Below are 9,730 nucleotides of genomic sequence, written 5' to 3' on the forward strand. Positions count from 1 at the left end.
TATGCAAAAACTATCAGGTACTAAGTTCATGATAAATTGAAGTTCAATTAATCATATTACTTAAGAACTCCCACTTAGATAGACATCCCTCTAGTCATCTAAATGATCACGTGATCCATATCAACTAAACCATGTCCAATCATCACGTGAGATGAAGTAGTTTTCAATGGTGAACATCACTATGTTGATCATATCTACTATATGATTCACGTTCGACCTTTTGGTCTCAGTGTTCCGAGGCCATATCTGCATATGCTAGGCTCGTCAAGTTTAACCCGAGTATTCTGCACGTGCAAAACTGGCTTGCACCTGTTGTATGTGAATGTAGAGCTTATCACATCCGATCATCACGTGCTATCTCGGCACAACGAACTGTAGCAACGGTGCATACTCAAGGAGAACACTTGCACCTTGAAATTTATTGAGGGATCTTCTTATAATGCTACCTCCGTACTAAGCAAAATAAGATGCATAAAGGATACACATCACATGCAATCAAAATATGTGACATGATATGGCCATCATCATCTTGTGCCTTTGATCTCCATCTCCAAAGCACCGTCATGATCTCCATCGTCACCGGCTTGACATCTTGATCTCCATCGTAGCATCGTTGTCATTTCACCAACTATTACTTCTATGACTATTGCTACCGCTTAGTGATAAAGTAAAGCAATTACATGTCGATTGCATTTCATACAATAAAGCGACAACCATATGGCTCCTGCCAGTTGCCGATAATTGTTACAAAACATGATCATATCGTACAACAATTTATATCTCATCATGTCTTGACCATATCACATCACAACATGCCCTGCAAAAACAAGTTAGACATCCTCTACTTTGTTGTTGCAAGTTTTACGTGGCTGCTAGGGGCTTCTAGCAAGAAACATTCTTACCTACACATCAAAACCACAACGATTTTTCGTCAAGCGTGTTGTTTTAACCTTCAACGAGGACTGGCCGTAGTCAAACTCGATTCAACTAAAGTTGGAGAAACAGACACCCGCCAGCAACCTGTGTGCGAAGCACGTCAGTAAAACTAGTCTCATGAACGCGGTCATGTAATGTCGGTCCGGGCCACTTCATCCAACAATACCGCCAAATCGAAGTAAGACATTGGTGGTAAGCAGTATGACTATTATCGCCCACAACTCTTTGTGTTCTACTCGTGCATATCATCTACTCATAGACCTGGCTCGGATGCCACTTTTGGGGAATGTAGCATGCAATTTCAAAAAAAAATCCGGATCACGCAAGATCTATCTAGGAGATGCATAGCAATGAGACGGGGAGAGTGTGTCCACGTACCCTCGTAGACCAAAAGCGGAAGTGTTATGTTAATGCGGTTGGTGTAGTCGAACGTCTTCATGATCCGACCAATCCAAGTACCGAACATACGACACCTCCGTGTTCAGCACACGTTCAGATCGATCACGTACCTCGAGCTCTTGATCTAGTAGAGGGTCAAGGGAGAGTTCCGGCAGCACGACGGCGTGGTGATGGTGATGTGATCCGTGCAAGGCTTTGCCTAAGCACTACGATGCTATGACCGGAGGAGTAAACTGTGGAGGGGGGCACCACACACGGCTAAGAGATTTCTTGGTGTGCCTTTGGGGTGCCCCCCGCCCCCGTATACAAAGGGGGAGGATGAGACCGGCGGCCAGGAGGGGCGTGCCATGGGGGAGTCCTACTTGGACTCCTAGTCCAAGTATGATTCGCCCCCCCCCCTTTTCCTTCTCCACTGGACAGAATAGGAACGAGAGGGAGAGGGAAAGGGGGCGCCGCCCCTCCCCCTAGTCCAATTCGGACTGCCATGGGGGCGGCCACCCCTTGCGGCCCTTCTCTCTTCTCCCCCAAAGCCCACTAAGGCCCATTATTCCCCCGGGGGGTTCCGGTAACCCCTCGGTACTCCAGAAAAATATCCAAATCACTCAGAACCATTCCGATGTCCGAATATAACCTTCCAATATATCAATCTTTACCTTCGACCATTTTGAGACTCCTCTTCATGTCTGTGATCTCATCCGGGACTCCGAACAAACTTCGGTCACCAAAACACATAACTCATAATACAAATCGTCATCGAATGTTAAGCATGGGGACCCTACGGGTTCGAGAACTATGTAGACATGACCGAGACACACTCCGGCCAATAACCAATAGCGGAACCTAGATGCTCATATTGGCTCCTACATATTCTATGAAGATCTTTATCGGTCAAACCGCATAACAACATTCGTTATTCCCTTTGTCATTGGTATGTTACTTTCTCGAGATTCGATCGTCGGTATCATCATAGCTAGTTCAATCTCGTTACTCGCAAGTCTCTTTACTCATTCCATAATGCATCATCCCGCAACTAACTCATTAGTCACATTGCTTGCAAGGCTTATAGTGATGTGCATTACCAAGAGGGCCCAGAGATACCTCTCCGATACACGGAGTGACAAATTCTAATCTTGATCTATGCCAACTCAGCAAACACCTTTGGAGACATTTATAGAGCATCTTTATAATTACCCAGTTACGTTGTGACGTTTGATAGCACACAAGGTGTTCCTCCGGTATTCGGGAGTTGCATAATCTCATAGTCAGAGGAATATGTATAAGTCATGAAGAAAGCAATAGAAATAAAACTACACGACTATAATTCTAAGCTAACGGATGGGTCTTGTCCATCATATCATTCTCTAATGATGTGATCTCGTTCATCAAATGACAACACATGTCTATGGTCAGGAAACTTAACCATCTTTGATTAACGAGCTAGTCAAGTAGAGGCATACTAGGGACACTCTGTTTGTTTATGTATTCACACATGTACTAAATTTCTGGTTAATACAATTCTAGCATGAATAGTAAACATTTATCATGATATAAGGAAATATAAATAGCAACTTTATTCTTGCCTCTAGGGCATATTTTCTTCACTTTCCCCCTAAATCAAACACGTCGATGAGGGTAGCCATTTGTCGTCGATGCTTGTCGTGGTTTAGGACTTCTCGTACCAAAAAAACCTAGGTCGTCAGGTTCAATCAGACCAAATGAAGGCAAGTCTTCAAATACATCTCCTTATCCAATGCAAATCACCTTAATCCACTACAAATCACCTTCATATGCTATTTATGAAATAATCGAGGGTTTGGATATGAAGTGGTGTAAGTGTTTGGACACTAGGAATCTCTGCGGTCTCCCCGATGTTTAGAAGGACAAGTACCTCCGCATCATGCTTTCGCAAGGATTAAAATAAATTATATTATGTTTCTTCTATTTGAAGTGCATCAAACATATATGTTGTTCAAGTATTTGGTTAAGTTGTGAAGATTCTCTGCATGTGGATTTTAACACATAAATGCTAATTGGATCATAAGTAGAAAAGTCAACTCACGAGTTCAACATAAATCATGCTTATAATGGAAAGTATCTAATAATAAGTAGACCTAACTAAATTTGGTAAAGTGCCAACCGTACCCCCTTGGTACCACTTATTGATACATTCCCCTCTTTAGACGTCAGAAGTAACCTACCTGTAATCTGAAAAATTCTTTTATGATTATTATGAAAATAGAAAATTCCAGATTTGTATTGCAACACTGATATTTTCATAAATCTTTCTGAAACTAACAAATTTAGAACCTAATTTGTGATATCCAATGTTCCTAAATTCTAGTAAGCACTGTCGAAGATGGTATTTAGCACTCTCATGGATGGTACCATTTTCATAAACAACCTAGAATTTTTGAGCAATCTCTGAATTTTTCTTAGTGCATCCCCTGCTTTGCAAGAGATGAACTTCTGAAGAACCTGAGTATAAACAGATCTGCTAGGATCACTCACTGGTACACGTCGGTCCTAAACAACGGTTTTTAACCCCTTCCACGACAGCATTCGGACCCATCACCAAGTGAGTGTGGGTGATAGGGGGTCCTTCCCACATGACCCAGAAACCGTTGGGGATATGCCCTCATGGCACACACGCTCAGCAAAATGAGATCGTGTGCGACCGACGAGCACTCAAATACAGAAATATGTACATTAGTGCTCGAAAAATACAATTATACAAGCGAAATCATTTCCGGCCGTAAGTACATCCCACACAGTCAGTCATCACTAAACGTTTCCGTTTGTATATACATACCACATAGTCACTACAAGGAAAACGTTTGCACAAGGTGGCGTAACGCAAACAGTTTTGAAGAGAATGTTGTGTGTGATTGTTCATTGATCCAACACGGTTTATTCCTAGAAACTGTGTGCGTTGCCTGAGGTCATCGCGCATGGTATTTTTTCAACAACCGTTTGCAATAGCAAAACCCAATTAGCAAGCTAATTGCCCTATTATTAATAATCCATTTACTAATCTAATTGACATTCATATTAAGCACATAATATATTCCATTTCCATATTAAGGAAGCATGATTTCCTAATTGAAATACATCAGAGTACAACATGATATAGCTTCAGCACTCAGCTACCCCATTACACAACTGCACCAGCAGCAAGTTTCACATGCAACATCTAGAACCTTTCGAAATTAGCATCATCGACGGTACATAGAGAGAGGCATCTCATCTGGAAAACTGCTGAAGTGGAAGGCGAATATTGAGCCTTCATTCATGTTGAAGGTATTTGCAACTTTAGGCTAGTGCATGTGGATGATTGACCATCCATCCTTCGACCTCTTCAGGAACACTTCAATATTGAACCATGGGTGTTGTATGAAAACTTTCCTCGCCTCCTAACCACAGAGGTGGTTTGAGAGGTAATCATCAGTGAAGCCTGAAAACAAGGATGTGCATAAATATCTTCTCTATATTGGAAATGGGGCAAAGGAATACAAAAAGGCAAGGTATAATAGTTAGTACCATCTTGTAAACCTGAGTGCTTCCCATTGTTTCCCTGCAACACATATAAGATAGTTAGTCATCAGGTTAAATAAGGGTTCGCATGCTATCAGTAAAATATGTTGATGATAAATAAGCACATTGTAGATTCATCAAATTAATTCAAGCCACATGGAAAACCCATTTATCCAAACCAAGCATGATTAATAACTAGGAAATATAGCACTTGTATATGTTTCTCATGTATTAAGTCCAGCCAAATTCGATTTATTCCTCGCATGGTATACAATAACAGAATGCAGCCACAACAACTGAACATTGCATTGCAGAATTGAACCAAGTAGTTAACTAAACACAACAACAAATGAACCAAACGTTAACTGAGCACCACATTGCACAATATAACATACTCCTAATAGAAGATCAGACAGTTAACCAAACCAAGCATGCTTAACAACTTGGAAATATAGCAATTGTATTTGTTTCTCATGTATTTAGTATAGCCAAATTCGATTTATTCCTCACATGGTATACAATAACAGAATGCAGCCACAACAACTGAACATCGCATTGCAGAATTGAACCAAGAAGTTAACTAAACACGACAACGAGTGAACCAAGCCACAACAAATGAACCAAGCAGTTAAGTAAACACCAATTAAACAATATAACATACTCCTAATAGAAGATCAAACAGTTAACCAAACCAAGCATGCTTAACAACTTGGAAATATTGCACCCTGAAGAATTGAACATCACATTTGCATAATTGAACCAAGCAATTAATTGAACACCACATGGTAAAAGTAGATAGCACAATTCACTAGAATTTGTTAAGGAAAGGTAGTAGCTAGCAAACTGAACATGGGTCCTTATAGTGACCTAATAAGACAAGCTACTCCTCATTGTCGGAGATATCAATGACGATTGGCTACTTGGACATGGAAGAGGGCGAGGCCTCCGCATCGTGGGTGCCCTTGTTGTAGTGGCGAGTTGCCTGAGCCGCTCCGGGCACCAACCTGCTGGCTCTCGAGAAGAGGTAAGCACGTGCACGCTGAGAAAATACCTCGTAGTCTTTGTCGAAGGCTCCGACGGTGGCCTGAGAAAATGCCACGAACTGTCGTTTAAAGCATCCAACTGCGTCACGGTGTCGGCACGCGAGGCGTCAACGATGGCCTCGACGAAGAGGTGCTCCTCCAAGATCTCGGGGTCGGCACGAATGGTAGCCATCGCGACCTCACCTGCGCGTGCGGCCGCGATTTGCTTCTCCGCTGCCAAATGCTCCTTGAAGTCCTGGCTATACTGCGTGCACCATGGCTTAGGCCGGCGCTTATTTGGTGGAGGGGTCGGTGATTTGGGTGGAAGGTATCATGCTCGCACCGGCGGTCGGGGCATGTGGGATGTGGAAAAGGAGGAGGATGGGGGTCAGGTGTGGATTACCTGCCTAGATAGGCGAGGCCGAGCAGCGTGAAGGAGGGTCGCCAGCGAGGAGGCGGCGGCGCTGCAAGCAAGGAGTGCAGGTTTCAACTTGGAAAGGAAGGCGGAAAGGGGGGAAATGTGGCTTTTTGTAAGGGGGGGAGGTAGATATTTCCGCGGAAGCCGAAAATTTGGAATCGCTTCAGACAAAAAACTAGCGCGCAAAGTGTCATCAAACACGGTCCCTTATTCAGACACAGTACGAAGATATTTTGTGCTGCATCTCACATGGTTGGTTATAATAAACTGTGTGGGATCTACTTGATTTTTGGTCTTGATTTGAATTACATAATGGGGTCACAGCGGCCATGGACGGTGTTTGAATTGCTAGACCTTTTATCTGCAGTGATCATAAAAGAATTGGAATTTTTCAAGGTTCGTTTGGACATTTTTATGCATTAAGTGAGTGTTCAATGCATTTATGTGCATAATTCAAATTTGAACTACATGCGCATGCTCCAGTGCATATAAATTGGTTGAAAAATCAAATCTTTATCCTTGGGTGCATGCTTAGGTCCCATGCAAGAAATGGGAATAAATTTCAAACAACATGACACCATTGATTGCCAGCAAAACATTGAGATGCCTCGTTTTTAAATTCTAGTAAATCCAAAACTCGTCTGAAATTCATGAAACTTGGCATGCTATCATGGAGTGGCATCAACATGCCGTGGTACAAATTTTGTCCCATTTGGGGCAGGTTTGGGTATATGCTTCTCACAAACCGGAGCTTCTCACAACAAGCATGATGGTTTTCGGTAGGGAACGTCCCACCTTTGGGGACGAAACGATATCCATTGCCTCTTATTGCTTTCAAGTTTTTTTCTCGTGTCAACATAGAACAACGGGAGTGTTGTGTGAATTTTTGTGATTTTTCGGGGTTCGTTTGGACATTTTTATGCATTAAGTGAGTTTTCAATGCGTTTATGTGCATAATTCAAATTTGAACTACATGAGCATGCTCCAGTGCATATAAATTGGTTGAAAAATCAAATCTTTGTCCTTGGATGCATGCTTAGGTCCTATGCAAGAAACGGGAAGGAATTTCAAACACCATGGCACCGTTGATTGCCGACAAAACATTGAGATGCCTGGTTTTTAAATTCTAGTAAATCCAAAGCTCGTCTGAAATTCATGAAACTTGGCATGCTATCATGGAGTGGCATCAACATGCCGTGGTACAAATTTTGTCCCATTTGGGGCAGGTTTGGATATATGCTTCTCACAAACCGGAGCTTCTCACAAACCGGAGCTTCTCACAACAAGCATGATGGTTTTCAGTAAGGAACGTCCCACCTCTGGGGACGAAACGATATCCATTACCTCTTATTGCTTTCAAGTTTTTTTCTCGTATCAACATAGAACAACAGGGGTGTTGTGTGGATTTTTTGTGATTTTTCGGGGTTTGTTTGGACATGTTTATGCATTAACTGAGTTTTCAATGCATTTATGTGCATAATTCAAATTTGAACTACATGTGCATGCTATAGTGCATATAAATTGGTTGAAAAATCAAATCTGTGTCCTTGGGTGCATGCTTAGGAACAATGCAAGAAATGGGAATGAATTTCAAACACCAGGGCACCGTTGATTGCCGGCAAAACATTGAGATGCCTGGTTTTTACATTCTAATAAATCCAAAACTCGTCTGAAATTCATGAAACTTGGCATGCTATCTTGGAGCGGCATCAACGTGCCGTGTTACAAATTTTGTCTCATTTGGCACAGGTTTGGGTATATGCTTCTCACAAAACGGAGCTTCTCACAATAAGCATGATGGTTTTCGGTAGGGAACGTCCCACCTTTGTGGACGAAGCGATATCCATTGCCTCTTAGAGCTTTAAACTTTTTTTCTCGTGTCAACATAGAACAATAGGAGTGTTGTGTGAATTTTTGTGATTTTCGGGGTTTGTTTGGATATTTTTATGCATTAACTGAGTTTTCAATTCATTTATGTGCATAATTCAAATTTGAACTGCATGCGAAAGCTCCAGTGCATATGAATTGGTTGAAAAATCAAATCTGTGTCCTTGGGTGCATGCTTAGGTCCCATGCAAGAAATGGGAATGAATTTCAAACATTAGGGCACTGTTGATTGCCGGCAAAACATTAAGATGCCTGGTTTTATAATTCTAGTAAATCCAAAACTCGTCTGAAATTCATGAAACTTGGCATGCTATCATGGAGCGGCATCAACTTGATGTGGTACAAATTTTGTCCCATTTGGGCAGGTTTGGGTATATGCTTCTCACAAACCGGAGCTTCTCACACTACTAGGAAAAGGGCTATAGATAGGATTGACACTAATGGCGTACCAGGGAAGTAGTGCGCCACTACTATATACTAATGGCGCACCAGTTGGTGATGCGCCAATAGTGTGGAAGACACTAATGGCGCACCAGAAAACTGGTGCGCCACTAGTGATAATTTTTTTTCATTTTTACATACATACTAATGGCGCATCCTACCTCTAGTGTGCCATTACTAGTTCTAACTAGTAATGGCGCACCAGAGATGGAGTGCGCCAATACTGAATTTTTTTTATTGTTTTTTTGCAAAACTACTAATGGCGCACCGCCTCACAGTGCGCCATTACTAGTTTAAACTACTAATGGCGCACCCTATAGAAGTGCGCCATTAGTATATATTTTGGTATCATGAATATTTTTAAATATCATGGGCACTTTTTGATATCATGAATATTTTTAAATTTCAGGGGCACTTTTTGAATTCATGAATATTTTTTCAAATTTGATGATATTTTTTCATATTCAATATGATAAAATATTGAATATTCATGAGGACACTCGATCTCGATCCCCCTCCATCTCGATCTCGATTCGCCCTCCATCACGATCTCGATCCCACCCGCGCCTCCTCTCCCCTCTTCATTTAAAAAAAATAATAATAATAAAGTGAGACTACAATTGTTGTTAAACAACAATTATTACTGTTTTTATAAAAAATATTACTGTTTCATATTCATATTCATTTTCTAAAAAATTATTACATGCAACAAAAAAATTACTTATGGCGCACCTCTGGCTGGTGCACCATTGCTATATATAAAAAAAGATTACTAATGGCGCACCTCTGCCTAGTGCGCCATTGATATGTAAAAAAAAAGATTACTAATGGCGCACCTCTGCCCGGTGCGCCATTGCTATGTAAAAAAAAGATTACTAATGGCGCACCGACCACTGGTGCGCCATTAATAAGATTCCCCCTAGCTAATTCCCTCCCTCTCGCCAGATCCCCTTCATCCCTCTCCCTCGCCCCCTAGCTAATTCCCCCCGCTGCCCCGACCCACGCCGCCGCTGACGACCCCCCGCACCCTCCCACGCTCCACCGACGCCGACGACCCACCGCACCCTCCCCCGCTCCACCGCCGCCGCCGACCCCC

The sequence above is a fragment of the Triticum dicoccoides genome, chromosome 7A (genome assembly GCF_002162155.2).
Source record: "Triticum dicoccoides isolate Atlit2015 ecotype Zavitan chromosome 7A, WEW_v2.0, whole genome shotgun sequence".
NCBI classification, from domain to species: domain Eukaryota; kingdom Viridiplantae; phylum Streptophyta; class Magnoliopsida; order Poales; family Poaceae; genus Triticum; species Triticum dicoccoides.